General features: G+C 48.0%; 1 protein-coding gene across 2 annotated transcripts in view; it reads left to right on the forward strand.

The window, feature by feature from the left end:
- Positions 1–1,049: 1,049 nt before the first annotated feature.
- LOC138754646 (ras/Rap GTPase-activating protein SynGAP-like) overlaps positions 1,050–22,406 on the forward strand; it is a 469,786-nt gene continuing 448,429 nt past the window's right edge. Inside the window, exon 1 of one of the 2 annotated variants that reach the window (XM_069919215.1) lies at positions 1,050–1,136. The gene's annotated coding sequence lies outside the window, so the exon portion shown is untranslated. The remainder of the gene's footprint in view (positions 1,137–22,406) is intronic. The other variant, XM_069919216.1, reaches the window with a different exon arrangement.

Below are 22,406 nucleotides of genomic sequence, written 5' to 3' on the forward strand. Positions count from 1 at the left end.
TTGAGGAACTCCGCAGGATCACCAGCCTCTGAGTAAAAAAACCTCATCTTGGTTCCACCTCGCAGTGGCACATCTTGTAGAGTGACTGCCGCACTGTTCCAATGGGCAGGCTTCGATTCTGTTGCTGTCTGTATGGAGTTTGCAGTCTTTCCCATGATCATGTGGGTTCCCCTCCCACCTCCACCATGCACTGGTTTCCTCCCACATCCCAGAAATGTGCAGGAGAGAAGAGAAAGAGGCTGCTATCTCCCCTTCTGCGTGAGGGTGTCAGAATCGTGGGGAGAGGAAGGGGAAGAAAGAACCAGGGGAGGGAGGAAAAGAGAGAAGAGGAGAGAGTGAGGGGAAGGAGGAAAAGATAAACAGATGATGAAGAGCGAGGAGAGGGATGGAGGTGAGAGAAAAGAGGTAGAGAGAGACTGAAGGAGAGATGGGTGAGAGGGAGAGAAAGGAGGGAAAGATAAACATGATGAAGAGCGAGGAGAGGGGTGGAGGGGAGAGAAAAGGAAGAGAGAGACTGAAGGAGAGAGAGGGGTGAGAGGGAGGGGAAGGAGGGAAAGATAAACAGATGAATGAAGAGCGAGGAGAGGGACGGAGGGGAGAGAGAGGCAGAAAGAGACAGAAGGAGAGAGGGGTGAGAGGGAGGGGAAGAAGGGAAAGATAAACAGATGGATGGAGGGAGAGAGAGCGAGGAGAGGGACGGAGGGGAGAGAAGGGTTAGCGAGAGACAGGGGAGATGGAGTGGGAAAGAGGGAGAAGAAAGGGAGAGAAGGAAATGAAAGAAAGGGAGAGAGGTTGGAGGTGGAAAGGGTGAGGGGAGTGGGTAAAGAGAATAAGAGAGGGAATGAAAGAGGGGAAGGGGTAAGAGAGGGAGGGGAGAGGGGCGAGGAAGAAGGGGAATGAGAGAGAGGCAGGGGAGGGAGGGAGAGAGAGAGAGAAGGGGAGCGGGCGGGCGGGCGGAGGGAGGGAGCGGATCGCGATCGCTCCGCTCTCTGCGGCGCTGCGCTCCGGCGGCGCCGGGGGGAGGGTGCGGGAGCGCGGACGGGTGTTGGCAGCAGCGGCTAGTAGCGATCCGGCCCGGGGGTTGGGAGCCGAGAGCCGGGGCGCCCTGCCCTGGGCGAAGCGGCGACAAGCAGCAGGTAAGCCCCGGTTCTCGGTCACCGACCCACCAGCTAAGCTCCGGTCTCAGTTCCGGGAACTGCGCCGAAGGGAAGGGGGCTGGGAGGGGGTGGGGGGGGGGGGGGGGGGGGGGGGGGGTGGAGACATGGACCGTCCCCCGCCCTTCCTGTTCCTCGGGGCCTCGCACCTCCCCTCTCCCTTTCCTTTCCTCCCCTCTACCCCTCGCTCTCTCCAACCCTCTCCCTCCACCCTTCCCTCTCTACCTCTCCCTCTCCACCCCTCCCTCCCTCCCTCTCCACCCCTCCCTCCCTCCCTCTCCACCCCTCCCTCCCTCCCTCCCCACCCCTCCCTCCCTCCCTCCCCACCCCTCCCCTCCCTCCCCACCCCTCCCTCCCTCCCTCCCCACCCCTCCCTCCCTCCCTCCCCACCCCTCCCTCCCTCCCTCCCCACCCCTCCCTCTCCCTTTCTACCCCTCCACTCGCCCTCGCTCGCTCTCCCCCACATTCATTACACCCATCCCCTCCCTGTCCTCCTCTGCTCTCTCTCCACACACACATACCTCTTTTGCTCTCCTTCCCCTTCTCTCTTACTTCTGAAGTTCACAATCAGACTCCATGGTCATTTCACCTCTGATGCAACCTCTCTGACCTCCTCAATCAGATTCCAATCAGGAACCCACGACAAGTCACTCCCAGGTTGGGTATTTGTGTACAGTGAGAGCCTGACTTCATTTTTGTGAAGCGATGCCTTCACTTTGTTTTGAGGTTTTGGCTTCTTGCTTCACTGGCAACAGGCAAATGGAACTTGGGTCTGTGTGGATTTTGCACATTCTTGTGACTGTGTGGGTTTCCCCTGGGTGCTTTGGTTTCCTCTTACCTCCCCTAAAGATGGGTAGTTTGGAAGGTTAATTGGCTGATGTACGATCCTACGGAATCTGATGGGAAATGAGGAGAATAAAATGCGATTGGTGTAAATGGTGGTTGAATTTCAGCATGGACTCAATGGGATGAAGGGCTTGTTTCTGTGCTGTCAGAAACTGTCACGATATCACAAGCTCAGGGTTGAGTCCGGAAGGCAGTCAGGTACCTGGTCCAAAGGTAAGGTGCTGCTAAAATTAGCAGTGTCTCAGGGTCGAGGGAGAATTGCATCCACTGAGTTGGAGGGGACTGACAAGGCCAGTGTGGGACCTGCAGCCTCCTCCACCAATGGGGCATAGAATGAAGCATAGAAGTCTGCAGACACAGTAAAAAAAACACAGACAGAGGATAGAGAAAGAGAGATGGTGGGCAGGGGTGTTGGGGGGGGGGTGTTTAATGGAAACTGAAGAAGTCCATGTAAATGACATCTGGTTGGAGGGTGCCCAGGCAGAACATGAGGTGTTCTTCCTCCAATTTGTGGGTGGTCTCAGTCTGGCAGTGCATGAAACCATGTACAGATATGTCTGTAAGGGAATGGGGCAGGGAATTGAAATGGGTGGCCACTGGGAGATCCACTCTATTGCAGCGGACAAAGCTGAGATGCTCAACAAAGCGATCTCCAGTATGCACCCAGTCTCTCCGACGTAGAGGATACCACAATGGGAGCACCGGATTCAGTAGATGATCCTTGCAGAACTTCACTTGGAAGGACAGTTTGGGGCCATGAATGGAGGTGAGGGAGGAGGTGTGGGTGCAAGTAGAGTGTCTCCTGTGGTCGCAGGAAAGGCATGCACCATTTACTGTTCACACAAGATCTCCATGCTCATGGTGTACAATCTGCCTATTCCCAGTCCCATCCTGAATGCTGCCTCGCTGCTTTGTATGGTCAAGATGGAGAGTCCCAGGGACAATGGGGATCTTCCATACCTTCAAGCTTCTGAAGCACATTCTCTTATGTCTGCCTACCTGCTGATCCCTTCCTGGGACAGAACACAGGACAGAGGGTCTGCTTCAGTAGACTAGTGCAGGCTCGATGACAAAGATGTCGGTTCACACGTCCTACCATTGAATTGAAGAGACTTTGCAGAGAAGAATAATAAGATCAAAAGAGGGCAGAGAAGATTTACTGGGATGTTGCTGGGACTTCAGGAACTGAGTTACAGGGAAAGGTTAAACAGGTCAGGATTTTATTCCCTGGAGAGCAGAAGAAAGAGGGGGGATTTGATAGAGGTATTTAAAATTATGTGGGGATAGACAGAGTAAATGTCGGCAGACTTGTTCCACTGAGGGTAGGTAAGATACAAACCAGAGGACACGGGTTAAGAGTGAAAGGGGGAAAGTTTAGGGCAGTGGCATTCAAACTTTTTATTTAAGTAAGTAATCCCTTACTAACCACAGAGCACATTTAAGGTGGTATATGAGTGGGGAGAAAAGGTTGAGAACCACTGTTCTAGATCCAATTGTTTCTGAAATATTTTGCTTGATGAATATTCTCATTGGCCCATTTGCTTTGGAGTTATGAAATCGTGCACATAACAAGTCAATTCGGTATGATTAAAACAGTAATCCATATGCCATTGGTGCTCTCTGATTAGTAAGGAATTACTGAACTTAAGGTGGTATGTGAGTGGAAAGAAAAAGTTTGAAAACCACTGGAAGAGGAAATGAACTGCCAACTGAAATGATGAATGTGGGCTAAATTTTAACATTAAAAACAATTAGGACAGATCCATGGATGAGAAGGGTATGGAGGGCTATAGACTAGGTTCAGGCCAGTGTGATGAGGGAGAAAAATAGTTCAGCATGGACTAAAAGGGCTGTAGGGCTTATTTTCTGTGCTGTAATGTTCTAGGGTTCTTTGGTTTTAAGAAATTGTTTGTAGTTTTTCCAATACCTGCTGTTACCTGCTGTCTCAGAAGTGTGCAGGAGCACAGGGATCATCTCTGCCAAGTCAACTGTCAGTTTTGTACCGTCAGAACTCTTCACCTTCCAACATCCTTCTCCCCAATTGCCTGAAGACGGTGCAGTGAAGGCAGAGATAGTTCATGGTCATTATCCTCTGTTTCCGAGGAATGGCTCCTGAGCTATAGGAAGAGGCCCACATTTTCCAAGGTCTCACCATGAACTTAGAAACATTGGTACATAGAAATAGGAGTAGCCATTTGGCCCATCAAGCCTGCTCTGCTGACCTGCCATGGACAACTCCACTTATCCTGTGTCCCTGTAATTCCCTCTTCCTATTCTTTCAAATTTGAGCTGTCTTAAACACATGATGATGATGTGCACATCATCTGATGCTGAGCTTATCATCAGGTCAGCCATGATCTCATTGAATGGTGGAGCAAGCTTGACGGGCCGAATGGCCAACTACTGTTCCCAGTTCTTCTGTTCTTACATTCAATGATGCAGTCTCTTTGGCCCTTGATGCTATGCTGACCCATATATTCTTTCCTTAAAAGAAAAGTACCAAACCCACCCTACCCCATAACCCTCTATTTTTCTTTCATCCATGTGTCTGTCTAAGAGTCTCTTAAATGCCCCCAAAGTTTCAGCTTCCACCACCACCCCTGGCATTTCATTCCAGGCACTCACAACTCTCTGTGTGAACAAAAACTTACCCCCAATGTCTCCCCCTAAACTTCCCTCCCTTCACTTTGTACAAATGTCCTCTGCTGGTGCTTGCTGATCCTGCCCTGGGAAACAGGTGCTAGCTGTTCACTCTATCTATGCCTCTCAGAATCTTGTCGATCTCTATCAAATTTCCTCTCTTCCTTCTACGCTCCAAAGACAAAAGTTCCAGCTCTGCTAACCTTGTCTCATAAGACTTGTTTTCTAATCCATGAAACATCCTGGTGAATCTCCTCTGCACCTTCTCCACAGCTTCCACATCCTTCCTGTAATGAGGTGACCAAACTGAACACAATTCTCTAAGTGTGATCTCACCAGAGATTTGTAGAATTGCAACATGACCTCTCTACTCCTGAACTCAATCCCCCTATTAATGAATCCCAGCATTCCATAGGCCTTCTTAACTATCTATCAATCTGTGTGGTGACCTTGAAGGGTGTTTGGATTTGGACCTCAAAGTCCTTCTGTTCATCCACACTGTTAAGTAACCGACCATTAACCCTGTACTCAGCCTTCTTGTTTGCCCTTCCAAAATGCATCACCTCACACTTATCTGGATTGAAATCCATCTGCCTCTTTTCTGCCCAACTCTGCACCCTGTCTATATCCTCTTGTAACCTTCGACAACCTTCAGCTCCATCCATAACTCCTCCAACCTTCGTGTCATCCACAAACTGACCTATCCAGGTCATTTATAAAGATCACAAAGAGCAGGGGGTCCCAGAACAGATCCCTGCGGCCCTTCCTCAAGTCAACGACCTCCAGGCAGAATACTTCCCTTCCACTAGTACTCTCTGCTTTCTACAGACAAGCCAAATTTTTATCCACACAGCCAATGTTCCACTGATCCCATGCCTCATGACTTTCTTGATGAGTCTTTCATTGGGGAACGTGTCAAATGCCTTGCTAAAATCTATGTAGACCACATCTACTGCCCTATCCTCATCAATTTCTTGTGTAACCTCCTCAAAAAACTCAATCAGACTCGTGAGGCACGACCTTTCCTTCACAAGTCCATGCTGACTATTCTTGAGTAGACTGGACTTCTCCAAATGCACATAGATCCTATCCTAACAATCCTCTCCATTAATTTGCACACCACTGATGTAAGACCCACCGGTCTATAATTCCCAGGATTCTCCCTATTACCTTTTTTAAACAAGGGGATGACATTTGCCATTCTCCAGTCCTCCGACACCTTCCCTTTGGCCAGTGAAGATTCAAAGATCATAGTTACTGCCTCAGCTCTCTCTTCTCTCATTTCCCAAAGTAGCCTAGGGTATATCACGTCTGACCCCAGGGACTTATCAATCTTGATACTTTTAAGAAGCTCCAACACTTCCTCTTCCTCAATCTCCACATTGTCCAACACACAGGCCCGTTCAATTTCAACCTCATTGTGATCAAGGTCCTTTTCTCTTGTAAATACTGATGTAAAGTGTTCATTTAGGACCTCCCCATCTTCCTCTTGCTCCTGGCACACGTTCCCTCCTTTATCCTTTAGCGGCCCCACCTTCATTCTCGTCATCCTCCTGTTCTTCACATTCTACATCCCAAGGCCATCTCCTGCCCCCTTCAAGCTCTCCTAAGTCCCTTCTTACACTCCTCCCTGGCTACCATATTCTTCTCATGAGCTCTTCCTGTTTCATGCTTCCTATATCTAATCTATGCTTCCTTCTTCCTCTTGACCACCTGGAGTTGCCTGATCTATTTCATCAGCCACAGTTCCCTTTTCCTACCATCTTTTCCTTGTCCCAGTGGCACAAACCTCTCCTGAACCCAGCACAAGTGGTCTCTAAACTTCCTCCACATGGCTTCTGTGCTTTCACCCTTAAACATCTGTTTCCAATTTATTCTTGCTAATTCCTGTCTCATCCCTTCATAATGAGCCCTTCCCCAGTTAAGCACTTTCCCAGTTTGACAATTTTTATCCTTTTCCATGGCTATGTTGAGGCTCATGGAGTTCTGGTCACTCGAATCAAAGTGTTCCCCTTCTGAGAGGTCCACCACCTGACCAGGTTCATTTCCCCAAGGCCAGATCCAGTATGGCCTCTCCTCTCATCGGTCAGTCCATATACTGTGTCAGGAATCCTTCTTGAACACACCTGACAAATTCAGCCCCATCCCATCCCTCTTGCAGGATGTGCCAATAAATATTAGGGAAGTTGAGGTTGTCCTTAACTATAACCTTGTATTTTCTTCACCGTTCCACAATATGCCTACTTATCTACTCCCCGGGATCCCGAGGGCTACTTGGGGGCCTATAGTCAACTCCCAGCACAGTGATAGCTCACTTCCTATTTCTGGCTTGCACCCACACCGTCTCAGTGGATCCTCCCTCTGCAGCGTCCTCCCTTTCTATAGCCATGATACTATCCCTGACCAGTGATGCTACTACCCACCCCCACCCTTTTCTACCTCCTATCCTATTTTTTTAAAAACACTTAAACCCCGATACCCACATTAGCCAATCCTGCCCTTCCTCCAGCCAAGTTTCAGTAACGGCCACAACATCATAATTTCACATATTGATCCAAGCTCAAACTGCACTCACATTCTGATTCCCACCACCCCCACCCCCCACCCTGCCAAACTAGTTAAAACCCTCCCCAGCAGCTCTAGCAAACCTGCCCACCAGAATATTGGTCCCCCTCCAGTTCAGGTACAGCCCATCCTTTTCATACAGGTCAGACCTTCCCCAGAAGAGATTCCAATGATCCACAATCTGAACTCCTGCGCTCTGCACTAACTCTTCAGCCACACATGATCTGCCACAACGTCCTGTTCCTAACCTCAGGCGCATGACACTGGCAGCAATCCCGTGATTACCACCCTGGAGATCCTGCTTTTTAATTTCTTTCCTAACTCCCTATATTCCCTCTTCAGGACCTCATCCCTACCTGTCTGTGTCATTGATCTCCACATGGACCATGACATCTGACTGGTACCCCTCCCCCTCCAAAATGCTATGAACTTGAACAGAGAAATCCTGACCCTGGATCCTGGGAGCCAATATACCATCCGGGAGCCTCGATCTCGCTCTCCTAACCAACGAGTCCCCAATTACCATTGCTCTCCTCTTCTCCCCCCCCCCTTCCCTTCTGAGTCTGGAACCAGCCTCTGTGCCGAAGACATGACCACCATGACTGGTCCCTGGTAGATCGTTTCCTGCCCCCTCCAACAGTATCCTTGTGATTGAGAGGAATGGTCATAGGAGTGCTCTGCACTGTCTCACTCTGTCTCCTGCCTTTTAGGGATGACTGTCTCTCTGAAGCCAACTCTCTATAACTATCTCTGCCACCCGATTGATCTAGAGTCCAGTGCCCTAACATGGTCTCTCAGGAGCTGCAGTTGGATACACCTCATTGCGAAGTAGGTCATCAGGGACAATCCCGCAATTGGAGGATTCCACTGCCCTAGCCTTCCTACCATAAAATCAAAGACCTTACCTTCTTGGAATCAAGCTTGTCCTCAGCCTCTGTTCATTGGACAGAAAATCCCACAGATCCGCATCATGATTGAAAGGAAGAGGCCGACTCGATGGGCCGAATTGACTATTTCTGCACCCATCTCTTGTGTTCAGGAGAAGCAGTTCCTCTTCATCTCATTTCATCCCCCATGCCAAATGGTCCGATGTGGATTCAACATTTTTTTTGCTGTGTAAATCTAGGATTCTGATCGATAGGCTTTTGGACAGTCATTCAAAAGTAAATTGCTGGATTTAGGGCTGTAAATTCTGTGTAATGAAATGGTGTGTCACAGAAGGAGTCCCTACCCTGAAATCGAAATATTATTTCTACACAATTTCTGCTTCAACTTCACCCCAGGGTCTCAGTGTTGAACATAAGAAGTAGGAGCAGGAGTCGGCCATTTGGCCCGTCGAGCCTGCTCCGCCATTCAGTGATCATGGCTGATCTGATGATGGGCTCATCTTCACCCACCTGCCTTTTCCCCATATCCCTTAATTTCCCAACTATGTAAAAATCTATCCAACCTTGTCTTAAATATATTTACTGAGGTCGCCTCCACTGCTTCAACAGATTCCCCACCCTCTGGGAAAAGCAGTTCCTCCTCATCTCCATCCTAAATCTACTCCCCTGAATCTTGAGGCTATGTCCCCTAGTTCTAGTTTCCCAAACAATGGGAACAACTTACCAACCTCTATCTTAACGATGCCTTTCATAATTTTATGTTTCTGTAAGATTCCCTCTCGTTCTTCTAAATTCCAGCAAGTACAGTCCCAGATGACTCAATCTCTCCTTGTAGAACAACCCCTCCCGCCCCCCCCCCCCCCATCTCTGGAATCAACCTTGTGAACCTCCTCTGCACCGCCTCCAAATTCAATCCATTCTTCCTCAAGTAAGGAGACCAGAACTCCAGATGCGGATCTTGTCCAGTTGCAGCCGAACCTCCCTGCTCCTAAATTCCATCCCTCCAGCAATGAAGGCCAACATTTCATTTGCCTTCTTGATAACCTGCTGCACCTGCAAACCTACCTCTCAAGTCATGCTGCAATTGCTAGCTTTGAGAGAATGTGGTTATACTGTATCATTTCCAACATTGTTCCCAAATATCAGATCTTTTTGGAAGGTCCATAGTGTGATGCAACAAAGGCACTGTTTAATCTGTGGTGGAGATGTGAGAGTGGGTAGAGGTCACCAGAAAGAAGTTAGTGCCACTGCGTCACAGCTCCAGAAACCCAGGTTCAATCCCAACCTCCGGCGCTACCTGTGTGGAGTTTGCCTATTCCTTTGTAACTGCATAGGATTCCCCCAGGCACTCAGGTTTCCTCCATGACGTATGGGTCAGTTGATCGCCTCTAATGGGAAGTGAGTAGTAGAATCTGGGGAGAGTTGCTGAAAATGAGGAGAGAACAGGGCAAAGTAGTGTGGATGGCGTTGCTCTGTCAGCTGGCATTGAGTTGATGGGCCGAATCACCCATTGTGGTCAGCAAATATGAGCAATAATATTACAGAGATTAAAGATAGAGTAAGGCTTCCCCTATCCCGCCCATCACCCACTCCCAGGGCAAGGACAATGTAGGTTAGACACAGAGCAAAGCTCCCCTGTCCGCCCCATCACACACTCCCAGGGCAGGGACAATATGTGTTAGACACAGTAAAGCTCCCCCTATCCAGCCCATCACACACTCCCAGGGCAGAGACTGCAGGGATTAGACACAGTGCAAAGCTTCCCCTTCCCAGTCTCATCATATACTCCCAACTTAGGGAGACCACGGCTTGGACACAGCAAGTTCCTTCCACACTGTCCCATCACACTACCTCAGTGAAACATGTTAGTCTCAGGAAAGCTCCTTCCACACTCTCCCATCACACATTCCTGGGCAGGAACAGTATAGGTTAGAGTAAAAAAACACGAAAGTCTGCAGATATGGTGATTGAAGTAAAAACACAACGCTGGAGAAACTCAGCAGGTCACAGAATGGACTTTATACAGTAAAGATACAGAAGCAATGTTTCGGACTTGATCCCTTCATGAAGGTATGAAGGGCTTGAGATTCTTTCTTTTTAAAATATTTTTATCGAGTCTAATAGATAAAACCCCATGTACATGGTCTTCTAGTTAATAACATAGAACAGGTCATATCATATAAATATCACAGATAAATAACTTAACTCCTTCAAAACATCGAATTCTATAATTATAATCCATTTCTCATAATGTATCCAAAATTAATATTGAATTTAAAATAGACAAGACAATTAAAATTCCCTTATATAAATTTTTTTTGTCTTATTCTGTGATGTGATCGATAATAATCAACACTTAAACCCTTCTTTATCTAATTATCTCCTACTCACAAACAAAAAGAGAAAAAGAACCCGACTAATCTACCCCCTCCCTCTAAACCACGTTAACGTATAAATGACAACAATGTGGACAGAAAAACGACTTTCAGACACCAGACAGGGAGTCTCCGGAGCATTCGTCCACCTTCAGTCTTCACCATGTGATAATAATCTGTGAACAGGCCCCACATCTTATCCAATTCCAACTTCACATCTTTAGTGTTTTTTCCATGTAGCCATTGGGTATGAGTAGGTGAAGAGTTATCTTTCCACTTGGCTAGAATTGCTCATCTAGCTGTTAGTGAGGTAACAGCGAGGATTCTCTTGGGGTTGAAGTCAGGGATATATTCTCTTCTTCAGAAAAAACAATTAAAGGGCATAGTTTGAATTTGAGTTGGTTCTGTATCTTTACTGTATAAAGTCCACTGTTTGAGCTGCTGAGTTTCTCCAGCATTGTGTTTTTACAGTGAAGGTGAGAATTGTTTGCAGGGAGAGAGATGAACAGTTCCACCACTAACCTGTTAAATTCAGTGAAGTGATCAAAACATTGTAAGAGAAAAAATTGACATACCTTGTGCTGTGTCTAAAGCAGCAATGGCACTCAGTTGTCAGTCAGGGTCACTGAGCAGGCTGGAGAGTTCTCCTCTGGGAGCAGTGTGCATCAACGAAATGCATTCACGTGTAGCCTGTTGGTGTCTGAAAGCATGCCTTGACGTTCATTCGCTGATCCCACTGATCTGCCCATCTCCTTCACGTGCTCTCTGGTGCCCCCACAGGCCCCAAAGTCTTCCAGCTCACTCCACCTCCACTTCAGCCTGAGAGCAGTTCTGTTCCTTCTCAACATTACCACGGACAGACTATGCATCCTCACCGGGATAGGAGGTGGGGGGGGGAAATCTCAATTGGAAAGTGTCAGAGTTATACGATCGTTGACTGTATTTCACTGGGGAACAAACGTCTGTGGGGTTAAGGGGCAGGAATTCCTGCCATCCCAAAGCTCCATTGTCTCGATGAGTGGATATGCCCTCTTGACTCATCTTTACTCAAGGTCCCACTGGAGATGTAGTCCTCCAGCAAGGTAAGTGGACATTCAGCCCACCATGTCGATATTGAGCATGAAGTACAGAAGTCCCAAACACCTGAAGCAAGATTTCATTTGTCATGTACACAAAAACCCTTTTGCTTTGTTTCCCCATAATCTTAAAATCAGAATCAAAATTTATTGCCAAGAACGTCACAAATTTATTGCTTTGTGGCAGTATTACCAGGGGCAAATATTGCTATAAATTACATTTTTAAAATAAACAATTGAGGGCAGAAGAAGAAAAAGTGTCATGTCTGGGGTTCATTGTCCATTCAGAAATCTGATGGCGGAGGGGAAGAAGCCGTCCTTGTCTTCAGGCTCCTGTACTTACTTCCTGATGGTAGCAGAATGAAGAGGTGGTGGGGGCCCTTGAGGATAGCAGCTGCTTTCTTGAAACATCGTTACTTGTAGTTGTCCTCGCTGGAGTGAAGATTGGTCCCCTTGATGGAGCAGGCCGAGTTAACAATCCTCTATATAGCCTGTTCCTATCCTGTGTATTGGCACCTCTGCACCAGACAGTCTGTATATACTCCACAGTACACCTATGGAAATTTGCAAGAGTCTTTGTCGTCAGACCAAATCTCCTCAAAATCCTCAACAAATCTAGCCACTGGCGAGCTTTCTTCACGATGGCATCAACATGGAGGCTCCAGGACAGAGCTTCAGAGATGTTGACACCCAGGAATTTGAAGTTCTTAACCTCTTCCACCGCTAACCCCTTGATGAGGACTAGGTCCGTGTTCTCAGTTTTGCTAATGTTGACTTGTGACACCACTCAACAAATTGATCTATCTCACTCCTGAATGCCTCCTCATTGCCATCTGTGATTCTGTCGATGATCGCGGTGTCATCAGCAAAAGTTTGCCCTGCCTTGCAGAGCGAGTAGAGCTGGGGGCCAAGCTTGCATCCTTGAGGTGCACCTGTCTTGATTGTCAGTGAGAAAGAGATGTTTTTTCTGATTCATACTGACTTTGGTCCAACACCACTGTCAGGACAAGAAAGGGAAGCAAGGGAGAGAGTCCCCACAGAGACATGGAGTGTCCATTGATCCTGCCACCTTCTCCAATGTCTCCCACTGGTTCCTGGACTTGGTGAAACAGGTCATCATAAATGTCGTGAAAATTTCTGCGTTAACCATCCCTCAGGCAAAGTGCTTCTTTACCTCAGGAAGATCATAAATCCCCTTCTTTAAGCCTCCCAAGCACTCTCGTGATGTGTCAAACTTGGGTTATACTTGTATGCACTGAGGTGATGTTGGATGAGGAATAAACTTTGGTTCTGGGAGGCAGCAGAAGGCTGTTTCTAGGAAACGGTCTCTCATTGGAAAATTTGCCAGATTACATATCCTGCTGCGCAGATCTCGTGACTGGGACATGAACTCATGACTTGCCCCAAGTCCACCATGCCAGGAGAGCTTTTCACTGTGACACAGCTGTTCATCCCTGTTTTCCCTCACCTCCTTGGGAGCACAGCAGAATGTTCCCTGATTCGCATCTCAAGCTTCCTTCCATCATTGGGAGATCTAGGAAGCCATAACCCCCGGCTCTGGGCATGTGGTTCAAATGAAGGGTTTGTATGAGAGGAGTCCCACTGCAGAGAAGAGGTGGAAAATCTCATGAGTCTCATACTGAGTCTGAACATGGAAAAGACAAAGGAAATGATTGTGGAACAACCACCCTCCACTGGCACATCAACAACTCTGTAGTGGAGAGCACCAAGTTCCTTGGAGTTCACTTAACTAGTCACCTAATGTGGACACCCAACATCTCCTCACTTGTCAGGAAGGCGCAACAGAGACTACACTTCCTGAGAAGACTGAAGCGAGCAAGGCTACCGGCCACCATCATGTCAACCTTCCTCAGGAGCTCTATTGAGAGCGTCCTTGCCAGTGCAGTACAGTTGCTGCAGAGAAATGGATCAGAAGTCAATCCACAGGATCATAGGAGTGGCAAAGTGGATCACTGGGGTCTCCCTCCTCCCCCCTCTGCCATCTATGTGATCTGCCAGGATTGTTGTCTGAAGAGGATGCACAGAATCATTGAGGACCCCTTCCACCCTGCGCACAGCATCTTTCAGCTGTTCCTGTCAGGGAAGAGATACAGGAGGATCAGAGCCAGCCCCACCAGGCTAAGGAACAGCTTCTTCCCACGGGCAGTGAGAACACTGAACGACCAAAGGAACCGCTCACACTCACCCTCCAAGACTCTCATTTTCATGAAACAATATTTATTTATTTACTTGATATGAATACTTGTCCTACATATATATTGCTTTTCTGTGTGGTTACGTCTGGGTGTTTTGCACCGAGGACTGGAGAACGCTATTTCGTCAGGTTGTATTTGTATAGTCAGGTGACAATAGACTTGACTTGAGATGCACGGCATTTGGCCCATCAAGTCTGTGATGCCCATCAATTACCCATCTGTACACTTCTTTGAAGTGACAAGCAGCTGGATAAGGAAGAAGTTGTGTATTTGGATTTTCAGAAGTCTTTGACAAGGTGCTGCACATGAGGCTACTGAACAAGACAGCCCATGGTATAACAGGAAACTAGTGTGGGGAGAGCATTGGCTGATTGGCAGGAAGCAGAGTTGGAATACAGGGATCATGTTCTGGTTGGCTGCCAGTTGTTTGTGGCAATTCACAGGGGTCGGTGTTGGGGCCACTCCTTTTTAATTTGTATATTAATGAGTTGAATTGTGGAATGAATGGCCTTGTGGCCAACTTTGCGGATGATACAAAGGGAGGTGGAGGAACTGGTTGTGTAGAGGAAACACAGAAGCTGCAGAAGGACTTTAACAGATCAGGAGAACGGGCAGAGCAGTGAGAAATGAAATATAATGTTCAAAAGTGTACGGTCACCCACTTTATTTGCAGATTCCTCGTGCAGGACGGCCTGAAGGTAAACTTGCAGGTTGAGTTGGTGGTGAAGAAGGCAAATGCAAAGCTGGCATTCATTTCAAGAGGAATAGAATCTAAGAGCAGGGATGTGATGTTGAGGCTTTATAATGCCCTGGGGAGACCTCACGGAGCACTGTAAGTAGTTTTGGACCCCTCATTTAAGGACATTTGAGAGGTTCAGAGGAGGTTCACAAGGATGATTCTTGGAATGAAATGATTATCATATGAGGAGCATTTGACGGCTCTTGGCCTGTACTCATTGGAATTTAGGAGAATGAGGGGGAGATCTTACTGAAACATTTTGAATGTTGAAAGGTGTGGACAGAGTAGATGTAGAAAGGTTGTTCCCCACAGTGGGAGAGTCTAGGACAAGAGGGTACGTTCAGGATTGAAGGAAGTCCACTTAGAACAGAGATACGGAGGAATTTCTTCAGCCAGAGGATGGTGAATCAGTGGAATTTGTTGACTCAGGTGGTTGCGGAGGCTGGGTGATTGGGGCAGAGATTGATGGATTCTTGATTAGCCAGGGCATCAAAGGTTATGGGGAGAAGGCCGGGCAATGGGGCTGAGTGGGAGAATGGATCAGCTCATGATTAAATGGTGGGACAGACTCTATGGACTGAATGGCCTATTTCTGCTCCAGTATCTTGTGGTCTATATTTGGGGCAACATGGTTAGGGTTGTGGTTAGTGCAATGCAATTACAAAGAAAGTGGCCCATGTCTGTATCTGGCACTATCTGTAAGGAGTCTGTGTATCCTCCCTGTGTCTGCAGGTACTCCAATTTCCTCTCACATTCCAAAGGTATACGGGGTTGAAAGTTTAATTGGTCACATGGGTGTATTTGGGTGATGTGGATGAGTGGGCTGGAAGGGCCTGTTAACACACCATGGCCTTCTGCACCTTGGTGATTTCAGTACTTATCCAGATATTTCCCAAGCGTGTAAGTCTGTGCCTCCACCATCCTGTCACTGTACCAAACCCTCAGGAGGTGCATCCTGCCTTCAAACTATTCTTCTCCGTTCCCCTCTGAATCCTGCAACGGGGAGGAAGGTCCTTGCATCTTTGCTAGTGGAAATGTTGCCGCTGGGACTAAGATGAGAAGTGGGAGGAGAGAAGGGGATGGATTTAAACAACAGGGAACAGGCTGTGTTTAACTCTGGGAATAACAATGCACCATATCATCCTCCGAGCGGGCTGGATCACAACCGTGGGCTGATAATAACAGCCTGTCAGCATCTAATAACGGAGCACTCCTCCCAGAATGCTTTGCTGCCCCCAGCCACACACGCCAACCAAACGATGCCATTCAGAGAAGGCCAAGAAAGACAGCAGCATCTGAGTTGCAGAGAGAGCAAGGTATGCTCGATGTTCCCACTGGGATAAGATTTAAGACAGAAGAAGAAATAGACATTTAATCATGAGCTGATCCATTTTCCCACTCAGCTCCACTCCCCAGAACCCTGGCTAATCAAGTCCCTATCAATTTCTGGGGATGAAACAAATCACTCTTTGATTATAAAAATTATTTAAAAACCTGGTGGTAATGGAAGTCTGAAATGATCGAGGAAATCTTGGAGACACTCAGTATATGCACAGAGAGAGAAAGAGAAGCAATTCATGTGTCAGAATCCGATGAAGATTCCCAAGCCTGAAATACGAACTCAACTTCTCCCTCACTAGATGCCGGATGACCTGCTGAGCATTTCCATCATTTGTATGAATCTGATATGGTTTTGCCAACTTTACACTGTTGCTTGAGATCGATTTATTGCACTTCCTCTCCAATCTATCTGTTTATGAGACTGATCTGGAGTTTGGGACCGCATTTGCGCATCAGTGCGCTGGAGTTTGGGACAATGTTTGTGGATCAGACTGCACTGCAGTTTGTGACAGTGTTTGTGGATCAGACTGCGTTGGAGTTTGGAACAGCATTTGTCTACCAGTGTGCTGGAGTTTGGGACCACGTTTGCATATCAATGCGATGATATTTTGGACAGTGTTTGTGGATCAGACTATGCTGGAGTTTGGGACAACGTTTGTGGATCAGACTACACTGGAGTTTGGGACAGCGTTTGTGGATCAGTGCACTGGAGTTTGGGACTGGATTTGTATATCAATGCGCTGATGTTTGGGATCGGGCTGGACCATCAGGAGGCGGTGTGGGAGAGGTTCCGTCCCGGCCCGGCAGGTGGCGGTGTACTGGGGAGGGGTCGGGCTGGACCATCAGGAGGCGGTGTGGGAGAGGTTCCGTCCCGGCCCGGCAGGTGGCGGTGTACTGGGGAGGGGTCGGGCTGGACCATCAGGAGGCGGTGTGGGAGAGGTTCCGTCCCGGCCCGGCAGGTGGCGGTGTACTGGGGAAGGGTCGGGCTGGACCATCAGGAGGCGGTGTGGGAGAGGTTCCGTCCCGGCCCGGCAGGTGGGTCCGCATTTGTATATCAATGCGCTGATGTTTGGGACAGTGTTTGTGGATCAGACTACGCTGGAGTTTGAGACAGTGTTTGTGTATCAGTGCACTAGAGTTTGGGACAGTGTTTGTCTATTAGTGTGCTGGAGTATGGGACCATGTTTGTATATCAATGTGCTGATGTTTGGGACAGTGTTTGTGGATCAGTGCGCTGGAGTTTGGGACTGCGTTTGTATATCAATGTGCTGATGTTTTGGACAGTGTTTGTGGATCAGACTGCGCTGGAGTTTGAGACAGTGTTTGTTGTATCAGTGCACTAGAGTTTGGGACGGGGTTTGTGGATCAGTGCGCTGGAGTTTGGGACTGCGTTTGTATATCAATGCCCTGATATTTGGGACAGTGTTTGTGGATCAGACTACGCCGGAGTTTGGGACAGCATTTGTGGATCAGACTATGCTGGAGTTTGAGAGAGTGTTTGTAGATCAGACGGCACTGGTGTTTGAGACAGTGTTTGTGTACCAGTGAACTGGAATTTGGGACAGTGTTTGTGGATCAGACTATGCTGGAGTTTGGGACAGCGTTTGTGGATCAGACTACACTGGAGTTTGGGACTGCGTTTGTAAATCAATGCGCTGATGTTTGGGATAGTGTTTGTGGATCAGTCTACGCTGGAGTTTGGGACAGTGTTTGTGGATCAGACTACACTGGAGTTTAGGACAGCGTTTGTGGATCAGACAGCGCTGGAATTTGAGACAGTGTTTGTGTATCAGTGCACTGGAGTTTGGGACTGTGTTTGCATATCAACGCGCTGATGTTTGGGACAGTGTTTATGGATCAGACTACGCCGGAGTTTAAGAGAGGGTTTGTAGATCAGACTGCACTTCAGTTTGAGACAGTGTAGAGCACGTCGAAAGAACCAAAGACTTGTTGATCCAAACCAAGGCTTTTATTAGCAAAAGACAGGAGCTCTTCACAGGTGGCCGACCAATCCGGAAAGATCCGACCTGGCTAGAGACACAACCCTTTAAGGTCCAGACAGTAGGCGTGGCTTAGCTCTCAGCCAATCGCTGTAAGCACAGTCTAGATACTGTAACTATATACACTATATACATTGGTGATAGATCTGTACTATCACAGACAGTGTTTGTGTACCAGTGAACTGGAATTTGGGACAGTGTTTATGGATCAGACTGCGCTGGAGTTTGAGACAGTGTTTGTGTATCAGTGCACTAGAGTTTGGGACAGTGTTTGTCCATTAGTGTGCTGGAGTATGGGACCATGTTTGTATATCAATGTGCTGATGTTTGGGACAGTGTTTGTGGATCAGTGCACTGGAGTTTGGGACTGCGTTTGTATATCAATGTGCTGATGTTTTGGACAGTGTTTGTGGATCAGACTACGCTGGAGTTTGGGACAGTGTTTGTGGATCAGACTGTGCTGGAGTTTGGGACAGTGTTTGTGTATCAGTGTGCTGGAGTTTGGGACCGCATTTGTATATCAATGCGCTGATGTTTGGGACAGTGTTTGTGGATCAGACTATGCTGGAGTTTGGGAACAGCATTTGTGAATCAGACTGCGCTAGAGTTTGTGACAGCATTTGTGTATCAGTGTGCAGGAGTTTGGGACTGCATTTGTACATCAATGCGTTGATGTTTGGGACAGTGTTTGTGGATCAGACTGCGCTGGAGTTTGAGACAGTGTTTGTTGTATCAGTGCACTAGAGTTTGGGACGGGGTTTGTGGATCAGTGCGCTGGAGTGATCAGACTATGCTGGAGTTTGCGAACAGCATTTGTGAATCAGACTGCGCTAGAGTTTGTGACAGCATTTGTGTATCAGTGTGCAGGAGTTTGGGACTGCATTTGTATATCAATGCGTTGATGTTTGGGACAGTGTTTGTGGATCAGACTACGCTGGAGTATGGGTCAGCATTTGTGGATCAGACTGCGCTAGAGTTTGAGACAGTGTTTGTGTATCAGTGTGCTAGAGTTTGAGACAGCATTTGTGTATCTGTGTGCAAGAGTTTGGGACCGTATTTGTATATCAATGCGCTGATGTTTGGGACAGTGTTTGTGGATCAGACTACGCTGGAGTTTGGTACCGCATTTGTATATCAATGCGTTGATGTTTGGGACAGTGTTTGTGGATCAGACTATGCTGGAGTTTGGGGCAGCATTTGTGGATCAGACTACACTGGAGTTTGGGACAGCGTATGTGGATCAGTGCGCTCGAATTTGGGACCGCATTTGTATATCAATGCACTGATGTTTGGGACAGTGTTTGTGGATCAATGCACTGATGTTTGGGACATTGTTTGCGGATCAAACTACGCTGGAGTTTGGGACAGAGTTTGTAAGTTCAGACTACACTGGAGTTTGGAACAGCGTTTGTGGATCAGTGCACTGGAGTTTGGGACCGCGTTTGTATATCAATGCGCTGATGTTTGGGGCAGTTTTTGTATATCAGTGTCCTGGAGTTTGGGACCGCAATTGTATATCAATGCGCTGATGTTTGGGACAGTGTTTGTGGATCAGACTATGCTGGAGTTTGGGGCAGCATTTGTGGATCAGACTACACTGGAGTTTGGGACAGCGTTTGTGGATCAGTGCGCTCGAATTTGGGACCGCATTTGTATACCAATGCACTGATGTTTGGGACAGTGTTTGTGGATCAATGCACTGATGTTTGGGACATTGTTTGTGGATCAAACTACGCTGGAGTTTGGGACAGAGTTTGTAAGTTCAGACTACACTGGAGTTTGGAACAGCGTTTGTGGATCAGTGCACTGGAGTTTGGGACCGCGTTTGTATATCAATGCGCTGATGTTTGGGACAGTGTTTGTGGATCAGACTACACTGGAGTTTGGTACTGCATTTGTATATCAATGCGTTGATTTTTGGGACAGTGTTTGTGAATCAGACGATGCTGGAGTTTGGGACAGCATTTGTGGATCAGTGCGCTCGAGTTTGGGACCGCGTTTGTATATCAATTCACTGATATTTGGAACAGTGTTTGTGGATCAGACTACGCTGGAGTTTGGGACAGCATTTGTGGATCAGACTACACTGGAGTTTGGGACAGCATTTGTGGATCAGTGCGCTCGAGTTTGGGACCGCGTTTGTATATCAATTCACTGATATTTGGGACATTGTTTGTGGATCAAACTACGCTGGAGTTTGGGACAGAGTTTGTAAGTTCAGACTACACTGGAGTTTGGAACAGCGTTTGTGGATCAGTGCACTGGAGTTTGGGACCGCGTTTGTATATCAATGCGCTGATGTTTGGGGCAGTTTTTGTGTATCAGTGTCCTGGAGTTTGGGACCGCGATTGTATATCAATGCGCTGATGTTTGGGACAGTGTTTGTGGATCAGACTATGCTGGAGTTTGAGAGAGTGTTTGTAGATCAGACTGCAATGGAGTTTGAGACAGTGTTTGTGTACCAGTGTGCTGGAGCTTGGGACAGTGTTTGTGGATCAGACTGCACTAGAGTTTGTGACAGCATTTGTGTATCAGTGTGCAAGAGTTTGGGACTGCATTTGTATATCAATGCGCTGATGTTTGGGACAGTGTTTGTGGATCAGACTACGCTGGAGTTTGGAACAGCATTTGTGGATCAGACTGCGCTAGAGTTTGTGACAGCATTTGTGTATCAGTGTGCAGGAGTTTGGGACTGCATTTGTATATCAATGTGTTGATGTTTGGGACAGTGTTTGTGGATCAGACTACGCTGGAGTTTGGGACAGCATTTGTGGATCAGACTGCGCTAGAGTTTGAGACAGTGTTTGTGTATCAGTGCACTAGAGTTTGGGATAGTGTTTGTGTAACAGTGTGCTGGAGCTTGGGACAGTGTTTGTGGATCAGACTACGCTAGAGTTTGAGACAGCATTTGTGTGTCTGTGTGCAGGAGTTTGGGACCGCATTTGTATATCAATGCGCTGATGTTTGGGACAGTGTTTGTGGATCAGACTACACTGGAGTTTGGTACTGCATTTGTATATCAATGCGTTGATTTTTGGGACAGTGTTTGTGAATCAGACGATGCTGGAGTTTGGGACAGCATTTGTGGATCAGTGCGCTCGAGTTTGGGACCGCGTTTGTATATCAATTCACTGATATTTGGGACAGTGTTTGTGGATCAGACTACGCTGGAGTTTGGGACAGCATTTGTGGATCAGACTACACTGGAGTTTGGGACAGCATTTGTGGATCAGTGTGCTCGAGTTTGGGACCGCGTTTGTATATCAATTCACTGATATTTGGGACAGTGTTTGTGGATCAGACTACGCTGGAGTTTGGGACAGCATTTGTGGATCAGACTACGATGAAGTTTGGGACAGCGTTTGTGGATCAGTGCACTGGAGTTGGGACTGCATTTGTATATCAATGCGCTGATGTTTGGGACAGTGTTTGTGGATCAGACTACATTGGAGTTTAGGACAGCGTTTGTGGATCAGATAGCGCTGGAGTTTGAGACATTGTTTGTGTATCAGTGCGCTGGAGTTTGGGACTGCGTTTTCATATCAATGCGCTGATGTTTGGGACTGTGTTTGTGGATCAGACTACGCTGGAGTTTGGGACAGTGTTTGTGGATCAGTGCACTGGAGTTTGGAACCACAGTGGGTATTTGACGAGGGAGTTTGGAATTGCAGTGGTTATTTGACGAGGGAGTTTGGAACCGCAGTTGGTATTTGACGAGGGAGTTTGAACCGCGGTGGGTATTTGATGAGGGAGTTTGGAACCGCGGTGGGTATTTGACGAGGGAGTTTGAAACCACGGTGGGTATTTGATGAGGGAGTTTGGTCAGTGCTTGCTTGTTAATAGTAAAAACACAGAAATGCTGGAGGATGTCACCCGGTCTCACAGTGTCCCCAGGAAATAAAGATATATTACTGACGTTTTGGGCCTGAGTCCTGCTTCAAGGTCTAAGCAAATATCAGGCAGGCACCTGAATAAAAAGGCTGGGGGGGGGAGGGAAGGAACAGCAGTGGGAGGAGGGAAGGAACAGCGGGGAGGAGGGAGTGAATGGCGGGGTGGGAGGAAGGAATGGCGGGGGAAGGAGGGAAGGAACAGCGGGGGGAGGGAAGGAACAGCGGTGAGGAGGGAAGGAACGGCGGGGAGGAGGGAAGGAATGGTGGGGAGGAGGGAAGGAATGCTGGGGGGAAGAGGGAGGGAATGGCGGAGGAGGAGGGAGGGAATGGCAGGGAGAGGAGGGAGGGAATGGCGGGGAGGTGGGAAGGAATGGTGGGGGAGGAGGGAAGGAACGGCGGGGTGGGGGGAAGGAATGGAGGGGAGGAGGAGGGAGGGAATGGTGGGGAGGAGGGAGGGAATGGCGGGTAAAGGAGGGAAGGTATGGTGAGGGGAGGATGGAACAGCGGATGGAGGAGGGAGGGAACAGTGGGGGGAGGAGGGAGGGAATGGTGAGTGAAGGAGGGAGGGAACGGCAGGGGGAGGAGCACAGGCCAACAGACAAAAGGCCAGGATTGGATGGATGGGAGGGGAGGAAGGAAAGGTGCGAATTGATCAGAGGAGGGGGTGGCTCTCTTAA

Source organism: Narcine bancroftii, chromosome 2, assembly GCF_036971445.1.
Source record: "Narcine bancroftii isolate sNarBan1 chromosome 2, sNarBan1.hap1, whole genome shotgun sequence".
Lineage (NCBI taxonomy): Eukaryota > Metazoa > Chordata > Chondrichthyes > Torpediniformes > Narcinidae > Narcine > Narcine bancroftii.